Genomic DNA, 20,590 nt, shown 5'->3' with positions numbered 1-20,590 from the left:
GAGCTGGGCTTGTCTTCCTTCCTCGTCATCTCTGACATCCGATCTTCTCACTCCCTCTAGTGGAGCCATTCCGTGGCCTGTGCACACACCAGTGGCCACGTTCCTCCTGGTGTTTCTCCTCTTGTCTTGTCATCTTCCTGGAGATCTTCCTTTCTGGTCATCTACACCACTGAGGTGTCCCCCAGGCTGCTGATTCTCCACCAGCACGTCCCCAGTTCCTGCAGTGGTGAGTGACACACAAACTGCTGTGTGTGCACTTGGAGCAACACACCCAGTCCCAGTAGCACCTGGGGTCACCTTGGAAGGTCCCTCAAACACCAGCACCTCCACACACACACTCCCAAAGGCACTGGGAGGGGACCAAGGGGACCCAGCCATGCTTGGGTGTGGAGCTCATTGTGTTCCTGAAGGTGCTTGGGGCTGGGATTAGTTGTTGAGGTGGTGTCTGAACCTGCCTTTGGCAGGAAGTTCTCCTGCAGTTGGGGGTTCTCAAACCAGTTTGACATGGATTAAGTTCTCTATGAATCCATCTATCTCCAGGGTTGGTTTCCTCATACCCATCCCTTCTTTGCTGCTGTCATGGGCTCCTTCCCCTGCACACATGGTCCTACAAGGGACCCAGAGGGACAGCAATATGCTGGTACCACCCCACCCCAGGGGTCCTTTTTGACCTGGAATTGGGGGGAGGTGGGGGGTGGGGTTGCACCATGACAAGTGGAACAAGTGCCTGAGGGGCAGCTGGTGGCTTTGCCTTTGAGGTCTTCCTGGAGTTTGGCTACCCTAGGGTGGAGAGAAGAAGAAGAGGAGGAGATGTGGTGGTTTTGGCTGGGATGCAGCTGGTCTGATGCTGTGGTTTGGATCCAGGGTGGGCCAAACAGTGACCGTGCAGTGATGGCTGTTGCTCAGGAACTGAGGAATTCCCAACTTCTGCATAAGGAGCTGGATGGGAGCATGGCCAGCAGAGCTGACCTGAACTGGTCAAAGGGATGTTCCATCCCATAGGATATCCTTCCCAGTATGTAAACTGGGAAGAGGTGGCTGAGAGAGGCTGATCACTGGTGGGGCACTGGTCAGAGGGGGGGTGAGCAGCTGCACTGGGGATCACCTGGGGCTTCTCCCTTGGGCTACAGTTCTCTCTCTTTGGTAAAATCCTTTGCTTCATTATTATTGACAGTAATTATTTATTGTTGTCACTATTTTGTCTGTTTTGTTATCTGTTTTGTTTAGCTATTGATCTCTTCTTATTGCAACCCATGAGTTTTACTATTTCCCCCCCAGTTCTCCCCATCCCACCAGGGAGAAGGGGAGTGAGTGGGTGGCTGCATGGGGCTGAGCTGCCAACTGGGGTTAAACCATGACAGGAGAGGAGAGGACTAGAAGAAGGAGAAGGAGGAAGAGGAAAGGGCTAGGAGGAGGAAGAGGAGGAAGAAGAAGGGGAAGAGGAAGAGGAGAAGGAGGGGAAGAGGAAGAGGAGAAGGAGGGGAAGAGGAAGAGGAGAAGGAGGGGAGGAAGAGGAAAAGGAGGGGAGGAAGAGGAGAAGGAAGATGAGGAGGGAAAGGAGAGGAGGAAGAGGAAAGGAAGAGGAGGAGGGAAAGAAGAGGAGGAAGAGGAAAGGAGGAGGAGGAGGAAGAGGAAAGGAGGAGGAGGAGGAAGAGGAAAGGAGGAGGAGGAGGAGGAAGAGGAAAGGAGGAGGAGAAGGAGGAAGAGGAAAGGAGGAGGTAGAGGAGAGGAGGAGGAAAAGAAGGAGAGAGAGTGAGAGGAGAAGATAAGAGAGGAGAGGTGAGGAGGAGCAGGAGGAAGCGGTGCCGCCCTGGGGCTCAGCAGCCCAACCCGCCAAGCCCACTCCTTCCCGTTCCTCCCCGGTCCGACTCGGGGCCGTTCTCAGCCCGTGTCCCGGTTCCGTTCCCAGCCCGGGGACATCAAGGTCACCCCTTGAGCGACAGCGACAAGAGCCTCGGGTACGGGGGGCGGCTCCCGTTCCTCACTCCCGCCCCATCCCGCCCCATCCCGGTGCTTGGCGGCGGAGCCCTGCAGATGTTGCTCTTCCTCCTCCTCCTCCTCTTCTTCGGCAGCCCCAGCAGCTCGGCAGCCGGCCTGGGGGTCACAGGCAAGTCTGAACCTGGCGGGGGCGGACGGACGGACGTGGGGGAAGACTCGGGACCCCTCGTGTCTGGGTGTCCCGGGTGGTCCCGCTCCGCACGGGTCCATTTCTGCGGGGGTGGGGGGTTGGGGGGGATTCGGTGATTTTGGGGGTCGCAGCCAGAGCCTTTACCTGGGATTCGGGGCACTTTTTGTCCTGGTTCCTTCGGGTTAGGAGCAAAAGCGATTCCCAAAGTTGGGCACCTTCTTTTCCTAGGATAAAACCTTTTCCGGGAGGATCAGGAAAGGGGCGGGGGTGAGGGTTTCCCCGACTCTTAGAGCAGTTTCCGGGCAGCGATCCCATGGGAAAGAGCTCCTCTGGCTCCATCACCCCCCAGTTTGTTCCCTGGTAGGGTGGGAGGGAGGGAAGGGGGTCTCTAAGAGGGTTCTTGTGCCCAGGGAGAGTTTCATGGAGGGTTCCTGCTGCCAGAGAGGGTTTTATGGAAGGTTCCTGCTCTCAGGGAGCTCCCTGCTTCATGTGCCCAAATAGGGGTTTATGACACCCAAAGGGTTTCAGAGAGAATTCCTGCTCCCAAGCAGGGTTTCCTGGGGAGTTCCTGCTCCCAGGGAGGGCTTCATGTGCCCAAGAAGAGTTTTCATGACACCCAGGGAGGTGTTTTCTGCAGCCCAGGGAGGGTTTCCTGCAGCCACGGAGGGTTTTCTACAGGCCAGGGTGGGTTTTCTGCACCCAGGGAGCATTCCTTGTGCCCAGGGCTAGTTTTCTGCACCCAGGGAGCATTCCTTCTACCCAGGGCTAGTTTTCTGCACCCAGGGAGCATTCCTCGTGCCCAGGGCTAGTTTTCTGCACCCAGGGAGCATTCCTTGTGCCCAGGGCTAGTTTTCTGCACCCAGGGAGCATTCCTTGTGCCCAGGGCTAGTTTTCTGCACCCAGGGAGCATTCCTTGTGCCCAGGGCTAGTTTTCTGCACCCAGGGAGCATTCCCTGTGCCCAGGGCTAGTTTTCTGTGCCCAGGGAGGATTTCAATTGCACAGGGAGGGTTACCATGTGCTCAAAGAGGGTTCTGCAGCCACCTCCCAGGCAGATGAGGCTGAAGCTCAGCATCCCTGTGGAACCAGCTCCTTTCTTCTCCAGCTCGCACACTCTCCCCTTGCTACTCTGCCGACCTCAGGCCAGCGTCGGAGAGTCTGGTCTCAGCCGTGGGCTGCACGGTGCTCCTGACAGTGCCACCACTGAACAGCAGCCAAGTTGTCTTCTGGGAATACCAATCTGGCCCATGGGAAGGAGTCATCCTCAGCTACACTCCGGATGGACCCACCAACACCTCTCGCCCCTACGAGAACCGCACCAGCTTCAACGAGACGGACTCCTCGCTGCAGATGGTGCTGCAGAAGGGTGACGATGGGCTCTACAGGTTCAGGTCCAGCTTGGAGGCCACAGACTGGTTCCAGCTCCGTGTGTTGGGTGAGTGGTGAGGTGACAAACCCAGGTCTGGGCAGTGGGAGAGCCGTGGGTCTGATGCTGGCTCCGTCTCTCCCAGAGCCGCTGCCCGAGCCGGAGATTGTGGGCAACGTCTCCGTGAAGGCTGGAGGCAACACCAAACTGGTTTGCAACGTGCTGGATGGGAAGGTGGACTCCTACTGGTGGAAGAAAAATGGGGAGCTGCTGCTGGGCAGTGACCACATCCAGTTTGTGGATGGTGGCACCTTGTGCATCCTCAAAGCCTCCATGAACGACAGTGGCTACTACACCTGTGTGGTCCGCAACGAGGTCAGCCAGAACGAGGCCTCCTTCCTGCTCCATGTCCAGAGTAAGTGCAGATGCTTCCTGATGTCCAGCAGAAACAGCCCACAAAGCTCCTCATCCTCTTGCCTGGTGCCCCCAACCCCCTCCTCCTCTTGCCTGGTGTCCCCTAACCCCTTCTCCTCTTGCCTGGTGTCCCCTAACCCCTCATCCTCTTGCCTGGTATCCCCAACCCCCTCCTCCTGTTGCCTGGTGTCCCCAACCCCCTCCTCCTGTTGCTTGGTATCCCCAACCCCCTTCTCCTCTTGCCTGGTGCTCCTAACTCCCACATCCCCTTGCCTGGTGCCCCCAACTCCCACATCCTCTTGCCTGGTGCCCCCAACTCCCACATCCCCTTGCCTGGTGCCCCCAAACCCCTCATCCTCTTACCTGGTGTCCCCAACCCCCTCATCCTCTTGCCTGGTGCCCCCAGCCCCAACATCCCCTTGCCCGTTGTCCCCGAACCCCTCCTCCTCCTGCCTCCCTGTCCCTGCTGGCAGCAGGTTTTTGCTGGGAGGTTGTGGGGAGGGGGTTGAGTTTGGGCTGGCTGCAGGGTCTTCTCCTCTGCAGATTCCCCAAACGTGGTGCTGCCTGTAATCCTGGCCTGCGTGGTCGTCGGCTCGCTGGCAGGTGAGTGCTGGGTGAGTGCTGAGTGCCCATCCTTGGGTGCTGTGCTGGGTACTGGGTGTGAGCAAGGGTGGGCTGAGAGGACCTGGGCTGGGCTGCTGTGGCACTGATGGGACCTGCATTTCCAAACCCTCATCCCAATGGGCCGGGCTTGGGGCTTTGTCACTGCTGGCAGCACAAGCAGGCCCAGAAAGTGATGTTGTGATGGTGTCTTGGTATCTTTATTTCCCCCCTCCTTCCCCTTTTCCCCCCCTTTTTCCCCCCCTTTTTCTCCCCTTCACCCCTCCTTTTCTCCCCCTTTTTCTCCCCTTCACTGCCCCCTTTTCTCCCCCTTCCCCCCCCTTTTTTCCCCTTCCCCCCCCTTTTTTCCCCTTCCCCCCCCTTTTTTCCCCTTCCCCCCCCTTTTTTCCCCTTTCCCCCCCTTTTTTCCCCTTCCCCCCCTTTTTTTTCCCCTTCCCCCCCTTTTTTCCCCTTCCCCCCCTTTTTTCCCCTTCCCCCTCTTCCCCCTTCTCCCCTTTCCCCCTCTTTCCCCCCTCTTTCCCCCCCTTTCCCCCCCTTTCCCCCCCTTTCCCCCCCTTTCCCCCCCTTTCCCCCCCTTTTTCCCCCTTTCCCCCCCTTTTTTCCCCCCTTTCCCCCCTTTTTTCCCCCTTTCCCCCCCTTTTTTTCCCCCTTTTCCCCCCTCTTCCCCCCTTCCCTCATTTCCCCTCTTCCCCCCCTTCCCTCATTTCCCGTCTTCCCCCCCTTTCCTCCCCCCCTTTCCTCCCCCCCTTTCCTCCCCCCCTTTCCTCCCCCCCTTTCCTCCCCCCCTTTCCTCCCCCCCTTTCCTCCCCCCCTTTTTCCTCTTCTTCCCCATCCTTTCCACCTGGGTCAACCCCACCCCCAAATCCCATGGGCATTGGAGGATGTCCCACAACCCTTCTAGAGGAAGAGTTCTGACCACCCCTACCCCAATCTGCTGCAGTCTTCTGGCCCACAGAAGGTTAAAGGAGCTTCCTCCCTCCATAGTTTCCTGCAAGAGTGGTCAGGCATTGGATTGTGTTGTCCAGGGAGGTGGTGGAGTCACCATCCCTGGAGGTGTTCAAGAAATGTGTGGCCATGGCACTTGGGGACGTGGCTCAGTGGCCATGGGGATGTTGGGTTGAAGGTTGGACTCCATGATCTTAGAGGTCTTTTCCAACCTTAATGATTGTATGATTCTTCTCCTTTTTGTGGAGCTGCACAGCATCTTCTCCAGCTCATCCCCTGGCAGAGTGAGGACTTTAAGTCTCAGTTTGCCAGCTGCAAACTGGGAGGGTGTTAAAAAAAACCCCAAACCAGCAAAGCCCAACTCTGGACCTGAGAAGAGGAGGTGGTGGTTGAGAACAGCAGTGGGAGGCTCTCCTGGTGGTGTTTTGGTATTGCACAAAAGGGTTCAGGTTTTTCCAGTGAAGAGCCTCCAGGCACTAGGGAGGTGCTGGAGAAGCTGCTGGGTGTGATCCTGCCCTCCTCACCCCCCCTTGGCACTCCCCTTGCATTGCTCACAGCTGGCCAGAGCTGACCATCAGCTGGGGTGGGACCACCAGTACCTGTAGGACACAATGGGGCTGGGCAGGATGGGAGTTTCCTCCAGCCCCCCAGCACCCCCCCTGAATCAGGGAGCACTGAGGGGTGCACCCAGCTGGAGGTGTCCCAGCCAAGCCTTGCCATGCTGTGCCTGGGCACCATCTCCAGGGTGTTCAGTGGAGATGTTGCTTTGTTCCCAGGAGTCTTCGTGTGGTGCAGGAGGAGAGGTCGCCAGCGCCTGTAGGTGAGATGCCTTCAGCTCTTCTTCTGGGGGTGGTTCTGCTCCTCCTGCCATGGCTACAAACCAGTATCTCACTGAATCCCAGACTGCTTTGGGTGGGAAGGGACCTTTGAAGCTCATCCAGTCCAATCCCCTGCAGTCAGCAGGGACAGCTGCAACAAGAGCAGGTTGCTCAGAGCCACAACCAACCTGACCAGGGATGGGGCATCTCCCACCTCTCTGGGCAGTCTGGGCCAGGCTCTCCCCATCCTCAGTGTCAAACATTTCTTCCTTCTCTCCAGTCTGAATCTCCCTCTTTTTGTTCAAGCCATCAGCCCTTCTCTGGTCACAACTTGCCCTGCTCAAAAGTCTGTCCCCAGCTTGCCTGTAGGTCCCCTTGAATTCCTTCCAGGCCACCAGAAGGTCTCCCTGGAGCCTTCTCTTCTCCAGACTGAACCACCCCAGACACTCAGCTTCTCCAGAGCACATCTGTGGCTCAGATGAGGCCAGAGTCTGGTTTCCAGTAATTCTTCCAGACTGGCACAATCCAGGCTGCAGCAGCCTCTGGGGCTGAGCAGAGGCAGCTTGATGTGCAGACCTCTCTCTGAAACCTTAATGGATGAGTTGGGTTTGAATTCTCCAAAGGGCTCCAGAGGTTTCTGGGAAGTGAGTGATTCTTGAAACCTCCTTGGAGCTTGCTCACTCTCTGTGACCACAAAAGATCTGGGCCACTTTCTGAAGCTTCTTGGAGGCTGAGGACAAGGCTGTGATGTCCTAGGGATGGAAAAACCCATCCCATGTTGCAGCCATTGAAAATGAGACCTCTTGGTTGTCTTGTGCAGCCACCTCCCAGAATACTCCTCCTAGGGATAAATTGTCCCAGGTAGCTCCTGAAATTTGGACTAGAGGGCAAGTCCAGACCTTCTCAGCACTCCTGCAGCTGTCTGAGGTCTCAGCAGGTCTCTGGGTGAGTGGCAGGTGGAGGAGCTGTATCAAGGAGATGGTTTAGATGGAGACCTTTCTTCTCCTTGCAGGCAGAGAGCTTGAGCTGCCTTCTCCAGTGGTGCTGGTGGTGGTGGAAGATGCTGCCTGGGGAGTGCTGAGTGTCTGCTGCTGTCCCAACCTCTTCTGGGCTCACCTCTGAATTGCTCAAGCTGCTGAACCCCACAACCCTGTCTGTCAGCCACCACCTTGGATGACTTCTGTGTTGTGCTGCCTTTCCCCAGGACCTCTTGTGCATCCCTGGGGCACAGGTGGGCATGGTCCTGCCTGGTGACCCAACTGCTGCTGTGCTCCAGACCTCCTCACCTCTCCTGGGGCTTCCTCCAGAGGCTGTGTGGGGTAAGTGCTTGGAGATGGCTCTGGGAAGAGTCTCCATCCCCACCAGCCAGACACATGGTCCTGGGGAGTGCCATGGTGCTAGGTCCTGCCTCCTCAAGCTTTGGAGCCCCTCAGTGTGGCGTGCTTGGGACTTGCCAGGCTGGCCCAGGGGCTGAGGTCATGGATGTTCTGCTTGGTTTGGCAGTTTGGGTGGAATAAACTGGATTTCAGCCTCAGGCTGGAGCTGCAGTGCAGGCTGTGAAGGTGTGTGAGGAATGCAGCCACGTGGGGGCAAAAGCCACCTCTCTAAGTGGTTTGGAGAGTTGTCTTAGGTCATTTGTGGCTTTTTGTTTTACTGTCTGTTGCTGCCAATAAAGCTCCTGGGTGCCCCAGTTGATGTTCTGATGATCTTCAGGAGTGGGAATCACTCTTTGGTCGAATCTAAAGCCTGCAATAGCAGAGGGCTGTGCTCCCTGCTGCTGGAATCTGCCCCAGCTTTGGGCTTTGGTGGTGGGTTGGAGATGGTGGCTTTGCCCCTGATGTCCTTCAGTTCTGGGGAAAGGTCATTAGCTACCACTGTGGAGCTCCTGCATCCCCATCCTGTCCCTCACCTGGCTTCTCCTGTGGTACTCACAGCTTGAGGGACTGAGCTGGGGTTGAAAGCCAGCCCACCAACCCTGCCCAGGAGCTGGGTGAAGGTATTTTTAACCTCTGTCAGTTCCCTGAGTCAGCAGGACCTGGCAGGCAGCCACCTTGGCACAGACCCTAGTCCCAGGGGTGCCTGCACTGGTGAGGAGGTGCCACCCAAGTGAGACAAGGTCAGGGCTGCTGCTGGGGTTCCATCCTGGGGATGCTTTTCACAAGAGGTTTCAGCTTCCAGGTCTAGCTGGTGGCCTTTGGCTGCAGGGTGGTGCAGGAGTGTGCTCCAGACCCTTCCCCACCTGTGTTGCCCTTCTCAGGACCTGCTCCAGCCCTCGATGTCCTTCTTGGAGTGAGGAGCTCACAGCTGGACCCAGCAGCCAAGGTGCAGCCTCAGCAGTGCCCAGGGGCACAATCCCTGCCCTGCTGCTGCTGGCCACACTCTTGCTGATCCAGGGCAGGATGCTGGTGGCCTTCTTGGCCACCTGGGCACACCATGGCTCATCTTCAGCTCCTGGCAACCAACAGCCCCAGGGCTCTGCCACCCTTATATTAGAAGTTCCTTCTTGTGCTTTCCTTGAGCATCTGTTGGCAAAGTGGAGGTGCTGGTGAGGACCAAAGGCAGGGCCCAGTGCCTGCTGTGGTTTTCCTGAAAGGATGGACCAGGGAGTTGGGTCCTCAGCTGATCTGGCCAGGCCCATGGAGCTGGGAACCTTTAGTGCCCCTCAGACCTCTCCCAGGGGCAAGGCTGGTCAGTGATGGGCAGAGTTGCCCTGCAGGGATGGTCCACAAGGATGGATCCAGAGGCAGGCAGCATCCCCAGACTGGCATCCTGTCTCCTGTAGAGGAAAAGTCTTGCAGGGAGAGGCTCCCTTGTGGTAGAAGATGAGCTGATTTTGTGCCACAGTGACAAGAGGGGGTGTGGGACTCTGCTGCTGGCAGCAGCTGGGGCTGTTCCCCCTCAGCAGCCCATGGGTGCTGCTGGATTCTCCTTTCCTCACCCCAGTTTGCCCATTCCTGGACTGTTTCCCTCCTCCTCCAGCTGAGGCAGCTGAGCCCTTTTGCCCATTCCTGCTTTCCCAGGCCGTTTCCCACCTTTTTGGACTCATTTGCCCCTTTCCAGATGGGAAGTTTGTTGCTTCCAGTTCTCATTCCTGTGGTTAGTGAGGCTATCTGGGGCCCTTTCAGAGGCTCAGGTCCCAGTTGTGTTTCCTCACGGATGCTCCTGGTCCTTAGGCTTGTGGATACTCCCCAGAGACACCCTGAACCCAGCCTGGTGTGGGATGAGGGATTTCCCAGGGCCGCCAACAAGATAAGGAATGGGAGAAGAGATCCCTCTGCTACACCCGGTATCCCAGCCCCTCCCACAGCATCCCAGCCCCTCCCACAGCATCCCAGCCCCTCCTACAGCATCCCAGTCCCTCCCAGCCCCACTCACACCATCCTAGCCCCTCCTACAGCATCCCAGTCCCTCCCAGCCCCACTCACACCATCCTAGCCCCTCCTACAGCATCCCAGTCCCTCCCAGCCCCACTCACACCATCCTAGCCCCTCCTACAGCATCCCAGTCCCACCCCCAGCATCCCAGTCCCACCCCCAGCATCCCAGTCCCACCCCCAGCATCCCAGCACTTCCTGATGGGGATTCACCAGGACTGGAGCTCAGGCTTCCAGCAGGACTTGAAGAATGGAGCTCAAGGGAGGTGGTGATGGGAGGAAGTTGTCCCCTTCAGCCAAAGTGCAGTCCCCAGCACCCTCCTGGTTGCTCCAGAGGAGCCCTCAAGTGCTGTCTCAGCAATCCCTGCTCATGGCTGGAACACAGCATCCACCTGAGGAGCTGAGAACTTCCCTCATGGCAGCAAAACCTGTCCAGCACCTGCTGGAGCAGGAAAGATCCCAGGAGTGCAGCTGGGAAGAGGATGGAGTCATCTGCTCCTTGAGGAGGCAAGGTGGGGCTGCAGATGGAGGTACCCATGGGGAAATATCTTTATTTGCCTGGTTGGAAGAACAACATCAGGTTGGGGTTTCTCTGGTGTTCCTCATGGATGAAGATGTCTCCAAGCTGCTCCCTTGGCAGAACTTACTCCAGCATCACCTACCCTGTGACCACCTGCAAAGGAAACTGCTGGAGGCCATGGGATGGAAGTGAGGCTGGGGAAGGGTCTTGGTGGAAGGGACATGAGCTCAGGGCAACCTCGTCCAGGGATGCTTTAGAAGGCATCCAAAAATATCCCACCCCAGAGGTACATCCAGGTACTGATGGAGATGCCCTTCCAGGTCAGCATTCCCAAGGATGGGGTCAAAGGAGCCTAGAGGAGCCAGCAGCAAGCAAAGAAGGGGGGGAGTGGGTGGAGGACAGATGGACAAGGACTTGGGTCCTGGGTGTCCTGAGGAAGGTGGTGGGACATGGGGCCATGTGCCTTGCAAAGCTGAGGGGAGGACACTTGGGCTGAAAAATGGTTGAGGAACAGAGAGAGGAGGACAGTGAGTGTGGGTTGCTTGTAAACAGAGCTTCCTTTGCTTCCAGCCCCTTCTGAGCTAGTCTGGCACTTTTATTTTGGGATTTCTTTCTCCAAATTAGTTGGGGAGGGGGAAGTGAGACATAATTTCACAGAATCCCAGAATTATTGAGGTTGGAAAAGAACTCTGAGATCATCCAAGTCCAGCCTCTGACATTTCAAACCCCCACAAAAGCTTTGCTTGTGTGTGAAGCACAGGCTGTGTGGATTCGATAGTGTTCTGCTCACCACTGTGTACCTGGAGCTTTGTAGGGTTGTGATAGCCTTTCCCTTTAGACTTTCCATCCCAATCCAATCCAATCCAATCTGCTTTATTCTGCAGCAACAGAGCAATCTGCCCCCTCCTTAAACCATGACAGCAGGAGAAGCAACAAGGGGTAGGCAACAAAAGGAAACCAGGCACTGGCTTGGAAAGGATAAAAAAAAAGTCATTTTCATAGAAACAATCAGTCAGGGTTGGAAGGGACCACAAGGCTCAGCCAGTTCCAACCCCCCTGCCATGGGCAGGGACTAGATCAGGCTGGCCAGAGCCTCATCCAGCCTGGCTGCAAACACCTCCAGGGATGGGGCCTCAACCACCTCCCTGGACAACCCATTCCAGGCTCTCACCACTCTCATGGGGAAGAACTTCTTCCTCACATCCAGTCTGAATCTCCCCACTTCCAGCTTCATTCCATTCCCCCTAGTCCTGTCACTACCTGACTTCCTAAAAAGTCCCTCCCCAGCTTTCTTTTACCCCCTTCAGATAGTGGAAGAAGGCCACAAGAAGGTCACCTCGGAGCCTTCTCTTCTCCAGACTGAACAGCCCCAACTCTCTCAGTCTGTCCTCACAGGAGAGGTGCTCCAGCCCTCTGCTCATCCTGGTGGCCCTTCTCTGCACACCTTCCAGCATGTCCAGATCCCTCTTGTAATAGGGGCTCCAGAACTGGACGCAGTACTCCAGGTGGGGTCTCACCAGAGCAGAGCAGAGGGAGAGAATCACCTCCCTTGACCTGCTGGCCACACTTCTCTTGCTGCAGCCCAGGATCTGCTTGGCTTTCTGGGCTGCAAGTGCACATTGACAGCTCCTGTTGAGCTTCTCCTCCACCAGCACCCCCACGTCCCTCTCCTCAGGGCTGCTTTCCAGCCAGTCACTGCCCAGCCTGTAGTTGGGCTTGGGATTGCGTCAACCCAGCTGCAGGACCTTGCCCTTGGTCTTGTTGAACCTCCTGAGGTTGGCTTGTGCCCACCTCTGCAGCCTGTCAAGGTCCCTCTGGATGGCATCCCTTCCCTCCAGCGTGTCTGCTGCACCACACAGCTTGGTGTCAGCAGCAAACTTGCTGAGGGGGCACTCAATGCCACTAACAAAAACCAGAAAGTATTTAAGGGAAGGGAAATTTACAGAGGGCTTAGGGAAAGGACTATGTGCAGAACTGTGTACAGAGCCAGGTTGGATGGTGATGGATTATCTGGATGGAGATGGATTCTCTTTGGATGCAGGCCAGGTAGCTGGCCTAGACCATGGGGAGTAGCTCTGGCCCCCTGGTCACCAGCAGCAGCTTGTAGCAGGGGCAGGGAGGTGAAGGCAAGAGGGTGAGATAATCACAGGCTGGTAGGAGACCATCAAGTCCAACCCCCCTGCCAGAGCAGGAGCACAGAATCCAGCACAGGTCACACAGGAACACATCCAGATGGGGCTTGAACAGCTCCAGAGAAGGAGACTCCACAACCCCTCCCTGCATACCCTATGCCAGGGCTCTGTGACCCTCCCAGGGAAGGAGTTCTTCCTCCTTGTAGAGGGTGCAGACAGGAAATCAGAGTGGGATGAAGATGAAGCTGGGACCCCTCCCCTGGGGTTGAGCATCCCTGCCCACCTGAGTCCACCTTCCACCCACCTAGGGAGGCAGGAGTGCCCGGGGGGGTCAAGTTCCCACCCACCCCCATGACCAGCACTGCTTGGGTGGTGAGCACAGGTGCTTGGGTCTTCTCTGGGCCTGGGTTCTATGATGAGAGGGCAGGGAATGTGGGTGAGAGGAGCATCATTTGTCATCTGGCCCTGCTCCTTGGTGACCTGGGTGAGACTGTTTTGGAGAGGTTCCTGACGAGCTTGTGCTAGGCTAGAGAGAGAGTTATGGCTGCCTCACGTTGGCCAGCAGCAGTTTCCCAGCTTCTAGAGGATTGGTCCTAACAAGTGAGCCCAGCTCCTGTCATGGAGATGACTTATAGGCTCCTTCCTGACTCTGGCCTTGGCATTCTTCCACCACCTGCAGAAAACACAGAGAGTGTCCTTTGGTGCCACTAAAGGAGCTCTTCAGCCATGCTGGCAGGCAGCTGCTGAGATGGGGACAGCTTGTCCCAGCCCTGGGAGGAGCAACCCCTGGCACATGCTGCTGTGGCACTTAAACATCCCAACTCCTCCTAAACATCCCAACTCCTCCTAGCCATCCCAATCCTTCTGAGCTATCCCAATCCCTTTCAGCTGTCCCAAGCCCTCTTAAAGATCCCAGTCTCTCACAGACATCCCAAAGCTTCTTAACCACCCCAAACCCACTTCAACATCCCAATCCCTTTTGGAACTCCCAGTCTCTCCTGGAGAGCCCAATCCCTCTTGGACATCCCACTCCCTCTTAGAGATCCTGATTGTTCTTAGATATCCCAATCCTCTTTAGCTATCCCCAGCCGCCTTAGAGGCCCTCATCCCACTTAGACAGCCTAATCCCTCATGGATATCCCAATCCCTCTTCGACATCCCAGTCCCTCTTAGACATTTCAGTCCCTCTTGGACACTCCTTAGAAATCCCAATCCTTCCCAATTCTTGGACATCTGAATCCTTCTTGGACATCCCAATCCCTCCTGGATATTCACATCCCTCACTCCCTCCCTGCAGCAGTGTGAGCACCAGCACCCCAAATGCAGAGCTACAGCAACCACCACAGCTGGACCAGCAGCAGGAGAAGTAAGGGATGGACTCCCCTGACCCTCAAACCCCTCTGGCACCTCTGGAACAAGGAGGCAGGGGAGGAAGAGGAGGCTTGGTGAGGCTGAAGGCTGCAGTGCTGCGTGAGAACCAGGTTTCTGTGAGCAGAGCAGGGTGAGGGAAGCAGAGGGTGAGGCAAGCAGAGGATGTGTGTGTAGGCAGGGTTGGGGGGTTGGGGGGAGGAGCTGTGGGTTTCCTGTGGCTTGTTTTGGGTGAGGAGCAGCAGCAGAAGGTGTTTTGGTCCCCAAATTTAAGGGCAGCAGCCTGAAGAGGGCTACAACTCAGGACACCCAATTAATTATTCATAATTATTCTCAGTCCCCACCCCTGGTGGGGAGAAGGGTGGTGGTTCCAAAGCCATGGAGATGTGGTGCTGAGGGATGTGGTCTGGCAGTTAATGGTTGGACTGGAGGAGCTTCAAGGTCTCTCCCAAGCAAACTGATAGTGTGACTCTAAATATCCCTGCTGAATTAATTATTAACCATTAACTAATGAGGATGTGCAGCAGCAGGGAAGCAGCTAATGGCAGGGGGTTACCGTGGGGACAGTCTCTCGGACACTGACCCTCAAGTCCTTTGCCCTTGCACTTCTCCATCCTCTTCCTCCTGCGATCTGGAAAGAAAAGAAAAACCAAGGAACTCCTCCTGGATTACCCAAAGTAGCTCCTGAGTTCCCACCAATGCCCTGGGAATTGGGGATGCTTGCTGCCTGCCATGGGATGGAGGAAGAGAAAAGGGCTGCAGGGAGTGGGGATGGTTTGATGGCCACGGTGGGTTGGGCTGATGGTTGGACTCAGTGATCTTAAGAGGTCTTTTCCAAGCCCAACAAGTCTGTGATTCAGCCTCTCAGCCTCCCCAGAGCCAGGGAAGCAAGAAGGCAGCATGGAGAGTGGACTTCTGCCTCTCATGTCCACCTCATCTGCAAGCCCCTGCAGCTCTAACCTGCCCCTCTGCCCCCTTGCCTGCCTGGACACAGTGGGATATCTCCTGTAGTTAGGACTTGGAAAGTGAATCATGGAATCAGAGAAGGGCCTGGGTTGGAGCAGACCTTTCAGATCAAGTCCAACCCTCAACCCAGCACTGCCAGGTCATCACCAAACCATGGCCCTCAGCACCACATCTCCAGGGCTTTGAAACCCCTCCAGGGATGGGGACTCCACCACTGCCCTGGGCAGCCTGGGCCAGGTCTTGACAACCCTTTGGGGGATGAAATTGTTCCTCATGTCCAAACTAAACCCCCCCTGGGGCAACTGGATGCCCTTTCCTCTTGTGCTATCACTTGTTCCTTGGGAGAAGAGACCAATCACCACCTGGGTCCAGCCTCCTTTGTGGGAGCTGCAGAGAGCCAGAAGGTCTCCTCTCAGCCTCCTTTTGTCCAGGCTGAGCAACCCCAGGTCCCTCAGCTGCTCCTCAGCAGAGCTGTCCCCAGACCCTTCCCCAGCTTTGTTCTTCTTCTCTGGACCTGCTGCAGCCACTCAATGTCCTTGAGTCAGGGACCCAGAACTGACCCCAGGAACTGAAGTGTGGCCTCACCACTACTGAGTACAGGACAATCCCTGCCCTGGTCCTGCTGGCCACACTATTGCTGGTCCAGGGCAGGATGCTGGTGGCCTTCTTGGCCACCTGGGCACACTCTGTCTCATCTTCACCTGCTGTCAACCAACACCCTCAGGTCTTTTCCCTTTGGACAGTTTCCAGCCGCTGTCCCAAGCCTGGATCTTTCCTGGACTTGTTGTGACCCAAGTGCAGGACCCAGCTCCTGGCCTTGGTGACCTTGCTCTGCAAGCCTTTCTTCAGTGGGATGATTGGGCAGCTGCTCTCTGGACCATAAGCAGCTCCCAGCCCTAGCTGTGCCTTTTAATAGATGGTTGCTCCTCCCAGAGCTGGCTGTGGCTGAGGGACTGTTGGCTGTCACTAGAGAAGCCCATGGTAGGATCTTCTGGAGGAGAAACTTTCTTGGAGCATCTGTTGACAAAGTGGAGGTGCTGGAGAGGACCACAGGCAGAGATCAGTGTTTGCTGTGGTTTTCCTGAGAGGATGGACACCAGAGTTGGATCCTCAGCTGACCTGGCCAGGCCCACTCTTTAAAAGTTGTGCTTTTACCTAAGTTGAAGGATTTTGTCTGAAACCCACTGCCTGGGGAGGGTGTGAGAGCTGAGCCTGGGGGGACCTCAGTGGCTGAGCAGCTTGTTCCTGGAAGGAGACCATGGGGGTACTTACAGTGTAGGAGGACAATCAGCAGCACGATGATGATGACTACAGCAGCAGAAACACAACTGAGCCTCAGGTCAACAGGCTCTGAGCAGCCTTGCTCTGCCAAAGAGAAGGGAGAAGGTGTCAGCAGTTGCTCCTCTGGCCAGCACCAGAACATGTAGGGGCCAGGACTTTAATCCTGTGTGACAGAGAGAGGAGATCCCTGGGTTTCCAGTCACGGAGCCACCAGGGTGAACCTTGCTTAGCTACCTAACAGCTATGATCTCAATGCTCAGCATGAAGCTGCCATGATGATGTCAGCTACAGAATCCACAAATCTCAGCATGATGGAGGTTGGAAGGGGCCTCTGGAGACCATCCAGTCCAACCCCCATGCTCAAGCAGGGTCACCCCCAGCAGCTTGCCCAGGATGACAATGTCCAGCTGGAAGCTCTCCAGAGAAGGAGACTCCACAGCCTCTCTGGGCAGCCTGCTCCGGGGCTCCAGCACCCTCACACCGATGAAGTTTCTCCTCATGGTCAGAGGTTTTTTGCAGGTCCAGCCATGCACCTGAGCTCTCTCTCTGCCCTGTGTGAAGACAACCCCACCCCCCAGGTACCCCACCACCTCCCAGAAGGCAGGTGAGGAAGGCAGGAGTGGTGCAAACCTTACCCTGGAGCTTCTCGATGCTGTGGAACAAGAAGGTGGCGAACAAGAGGTTGACCATCAGTGTTGTGGGGGCTGTAGAGCTGCGGATGATGGAGAAGCCTAGGAGAGGGAAGAGGTGCTGATGGAGGAGAGGGGCATGAAGAAGGAGCACAGGCAGGAGGAGAAGCTGGGCTTTGGTGGTGGGGTGAGCAAGGAGTGCACAGAGTCTCTGGATGTGCACCACTGCAGTGTCCTGAGGCTCTGCTCCCTCCTGGGAGTGAAAAGCTGAGGAGGTTACTCCTGGGATCTCTCAGGCCTGTCCCACCAGAGGTTTAGATCACAAACAGCAACTCACACAGGTGGGCTTTGAGGTGGCTGAGGGCTGCTGGGCTCCACAGTGCTGCTGCTGCCGCCCAGGCGGTTCCTATGGCTGCCCCGACGAAGAACAACGCAGACAAGAGGAAGGCAGCAGAAAGGCCTGGGGGAGAAGTAAACCAGAAGGTGAGATGGTGCCTGGGGGAAGCAGTGGGCTGAGAACAAGGCAGGAGAAGGTGGCTTGTGCCACTCCCCATCCAACTGCTGCATCTCCTTCTCCAGACTCTCTTCTGGAGAGCTTCCAACCCCAGCTGGCCATTGTGATCCTGGGCAAGCTCCCCTGCTTTATCAGGAGAGTTGGACTGGATGATCTCCAGAGGTCCCTTCCAACCTCCCACCGTGCTGGGATTCATGGATTTTGTGATCTGGGAGCACAGGATCCATCACCCCATGCAACGGGGGTGTGCAACAGGACTGCAGACCACAGTCAAGAAGGGTCCTCATGGGCTGGGCATGGGTCTGAGGGTGGGACTGGCTCAGACTGCTGGCCAAGGGACACTGTCCTGGAGCTGAAGACAGTTTGTGTCCTGCTTGCTGACAGCAAGCAATGTTTCTAATAAATGTTCCTACAGGGGCAGGCTTCTTCCAATGGAGAATGGGGAGAAGCCTCACATGCTCTGCTGGGGGCTCATTGGGCTTCTTTGACCTAATCCTGGAATGGTTTGGGTGAGAAGGGACCTTTAAAGCCCATCCAGTCCAACCCCCTCCAGTCAGCAGGGCAGCTGCAACTGGAGCAGGCTGCTCAGAGCCACAAACAACCTGACCTACAATGGTGCCAGGGATGGGACATCTCCCACCTCTCTGGGCAACCTGGGCCAGGCTCTCACCACCATCAATGTCAAACCTTTCTCCCTTCTCTCCAGTCTGAATCTCCCTCTTTGAGTTCAAACCATCACCCCTTCTCCTGTCACAACAGGTCCTGCTCAAAACATTGTCCCCATCTAGGCCCCCTGGGTTTCAAAGATCAAAGACAACCATATCAGAGATGCTACTGCAGAGTCCTAGAGGAGAAAGAAACTAGTGGAGACACTGAAGCAAGCAAGAAGAAATCAAATTAAATGAGACCTACCTTCTTCATGCATCCAGGTGATGGAGGTGGCAAGCAGGAGGATGGAGGAGACACACAACAGCACATAGCTGGCCAGGGAGATGTGCTTCCATGCTTCCTTTCCTGGAAAAAAACCCCACATGTGTCAAAGAAATGGCTTCAAGCTGCCCTGCCCCAGGGGAGGTTTGGGTTGGACATAAGGAACAATTTCTTCCCCTTGTGGGTTGTCCAGGCCTGACCCAGGCTGCCCAGGAGGAGTCCCCATCCCTGGACGGGTTTCAGAGCCCTGGAGATGTGGTGCTGAGGGCCATGGTTTAGTAGTGCCCAGGCAGTGCTGGGTTAGTGGTTGGACTCCATCAGCTGAAAAAGTCACTTCCAACTCAACCCATTCCATGATTCCACCCCTTTAGCTGTGCTTCCTCTCAAGCAACACCCAAGCTGCTCCACATTAACCTGTACACTCCCTGGGCACAGATCCAGTGCCATGACCCAAACACCAACACGCTTGGCCACCAAACCCAGGAGACATGTCTTTGGCCACCCCCAGGCAGGAGGGCAGCCCACGTGTCCTGCACCTCTTACTTCTCCCCAGTGGGAGGAGAAAAGCTCACACACACAGTCTGGTGACCTTTTGGGTCCCTCTCTCACAAAGCCAAGTGGGTTTGGTGGCTTCTTGGGAGTTTTATTCTCTGTGCCATCTAGAGAGGCATGAGAAGAGGTGCAGGAGCTGAGCAGCTTTCTCCCTGCCACTGAAGTGCACCGTAGGGGAGATGGAGCTTGGCTGAAGCTCTCCACAGCTGGGGAGAAGGTCTCAGTCTGGGGGGGGTGAGGACATCCCTGGCACTCACCCCGGCTGGGCTCCCTGGGCCAGCAGAGCAGGGTGATGAAGCCGGTGGCGGAGCTGGCGATGAAGGTCAGCGTGGCGGCAGCCAGCCTCTGCAGGCGGCGCAGAGCGGGGCTCAGACCTGCAGGAGGGAAGCCCAGCGCTGGGGACAGCCCTGACACACAGGGTGCTGAGCCCCAGGAGACTGCACAGTGCTGCGAGAGCCCCAGTGCTGCCTCTCCCAACAGGGTGCCCAGGGAGGTTGTGGATGTCCCCACCCTGGAGCTGTTCAAGGCCAGGCTGGAGGAGGCCATGAGCAGCCTGGGCTGGTGGGAGGTGTCCCTGCCCATGGCAGTGGGGTTGGAACTGGGTGATCTTCAGGGTCACTTCCTACCCAAACCATTCTAAGATTTTCTGATTCCTGGCTCAGGAAAGCCCATGAGAGAGTTGTGAGATGGACCTATAACAAAAGGACCAACCCCCAGAGCCACCAGGGCAGTCAAGGCTCACCTGTCACCACCAGTTGTGAGGACCAACCCCCAGAGCCACCAGGGCTGCTCAAGGCTCACCTGTCACCACCAGTTGTGAGGACCAACCACCAGATCCACCAGGGCTGCTCAAGGCTCACCTGTCACCACCAGTTGTGAGGACCAACCCCCAGATCCACCAGGGCAGTCAAGGCTCACCTGTCACCACCAGTTGTGAGGACCAACCCCCAGATCCACCAGGGCAGGTCAAGGCTCACCTGTCACCACCAGTTGTGAGGACCAACCACCAGAGCCACCAGGGCAGTCAAGGCTCACCTGTCACCACCAGGTTCATGGTTGCCTCCTTCCAGCTTATCTCATTGCTGATGTTGCAGGAGTAGGAGCCACAGTCTGACTTCTCCCCACTCCTTATTTGCAGCAGGGTGTTGTTGGCAGAGAGCAGACAGAGCTTTCCAGGGGGAAGGGGATGTCCATCCTTCTTCCAGGAGATGGAAGCCACCGTTCCCTCTGGCACCACACAGAGCAGCTCAATGGATGAACCTGCCAGGTTTGAGCTGCTCTGGAGCTCAGGTTGGGGCACAGGCTCTGGAAAGCAGAGAGCAGCAAGATAACCTCCCCAGGAGCTTTATCACAGGAGACCTTGAGTTGGAAGGGATCCATAAGGATCAGAGAATCCAACTCTTTGCTCCTCACAGGCCTACCTAAAACTGCTGCCCTGCTCTGAACCTGCAATCTGGCCAATGTGCAGTACCTTGAGAGCCCAAGAGACTGTTGGAGAGTGAGGTCCTCCTGGCTTACACCCCAGGGCAGTTTGGAGGGAAAGAAGGTGCTGCAACATCCATCAAGATCAAAGCAGAAGTCTCTGTCCCTGCCCCTTTGTCCCCCCTAGGATGGACAGTACCAACCCTTGGAGATGCAGCATGGCATCCTGGGCTGAGGGATACCAACAGGTTCTTCTGTGGAGAAGGACCTGGGGCTTCTGGTGGACAAGTACCCCATGAACCAGCAACATGCTCTTGTGGCCAAGAAGGCCAATGGTCTCCTGGACTGCATGAAGAAGAGTGTGGCCAGCAGGTGAAGGGAGGTTCTCCTCCCCCTCTACTTTGCTCTACTGAGTCCACATCTGGAGCCCTGTGTCCAGTTCTGGGCTCCCCAGTTCCAGACAGGGAACTACTGGAGAGAGTCCAGGGGAGGCTGCAGAGATGCTGAGGGGCCTGGAGCATCTCTGTGAGGAGCAAAGGCTGAGAGCCCTGGGGCTGAGAGCCTGGAGAAGAGCAGCCCCAGAGGGGATCTGATCAATGCTCAGCAAGAGCTA

At 56.5% G+C, this 20,590-nt stretch overlaps 1 long non-coding RNA gene across 1 annotated transcript; it reads left to right on the top strand.

Moving 5' to 3' along the window:
* The first annotated feature begins 3,776 nt into the window (after positions 1-3,776).
* LOC128972708 (uncharacterized) lies at positions 3,777-6,284 on the top strand. Its single transcript, XR_008489273.1, has 3 exons — positions 3,777-3,907; positions 4,450-4,509; positions 6,249-6,284. It is a non-coding gene; the product is annotated as an uncharacterized LOC128972708 (long non-coding RNA).
* Positions 6,285-20,590: the final 14,306 nt, after the last annotated feature.

Source organism: Indicator indicator, chromosome 17 (assembly GCF_027791375.1).
Source record: "Indicator indicator isolate 239-I01 chromosome 17, UM_Iind_1.1, whole genome shotgun sequence".
NCBI classification, from domain to species: domain Eukaryota; kingdom Metazoa; phylum Chordata; class Aves; order Piciformes; family Indicatoridae; genus Indicator; species Indicator indicator.
Note: the sequence above shows the minus strand (reverse complement) of the source record. Positions and strands in the feature narration are given on the sequence as shown.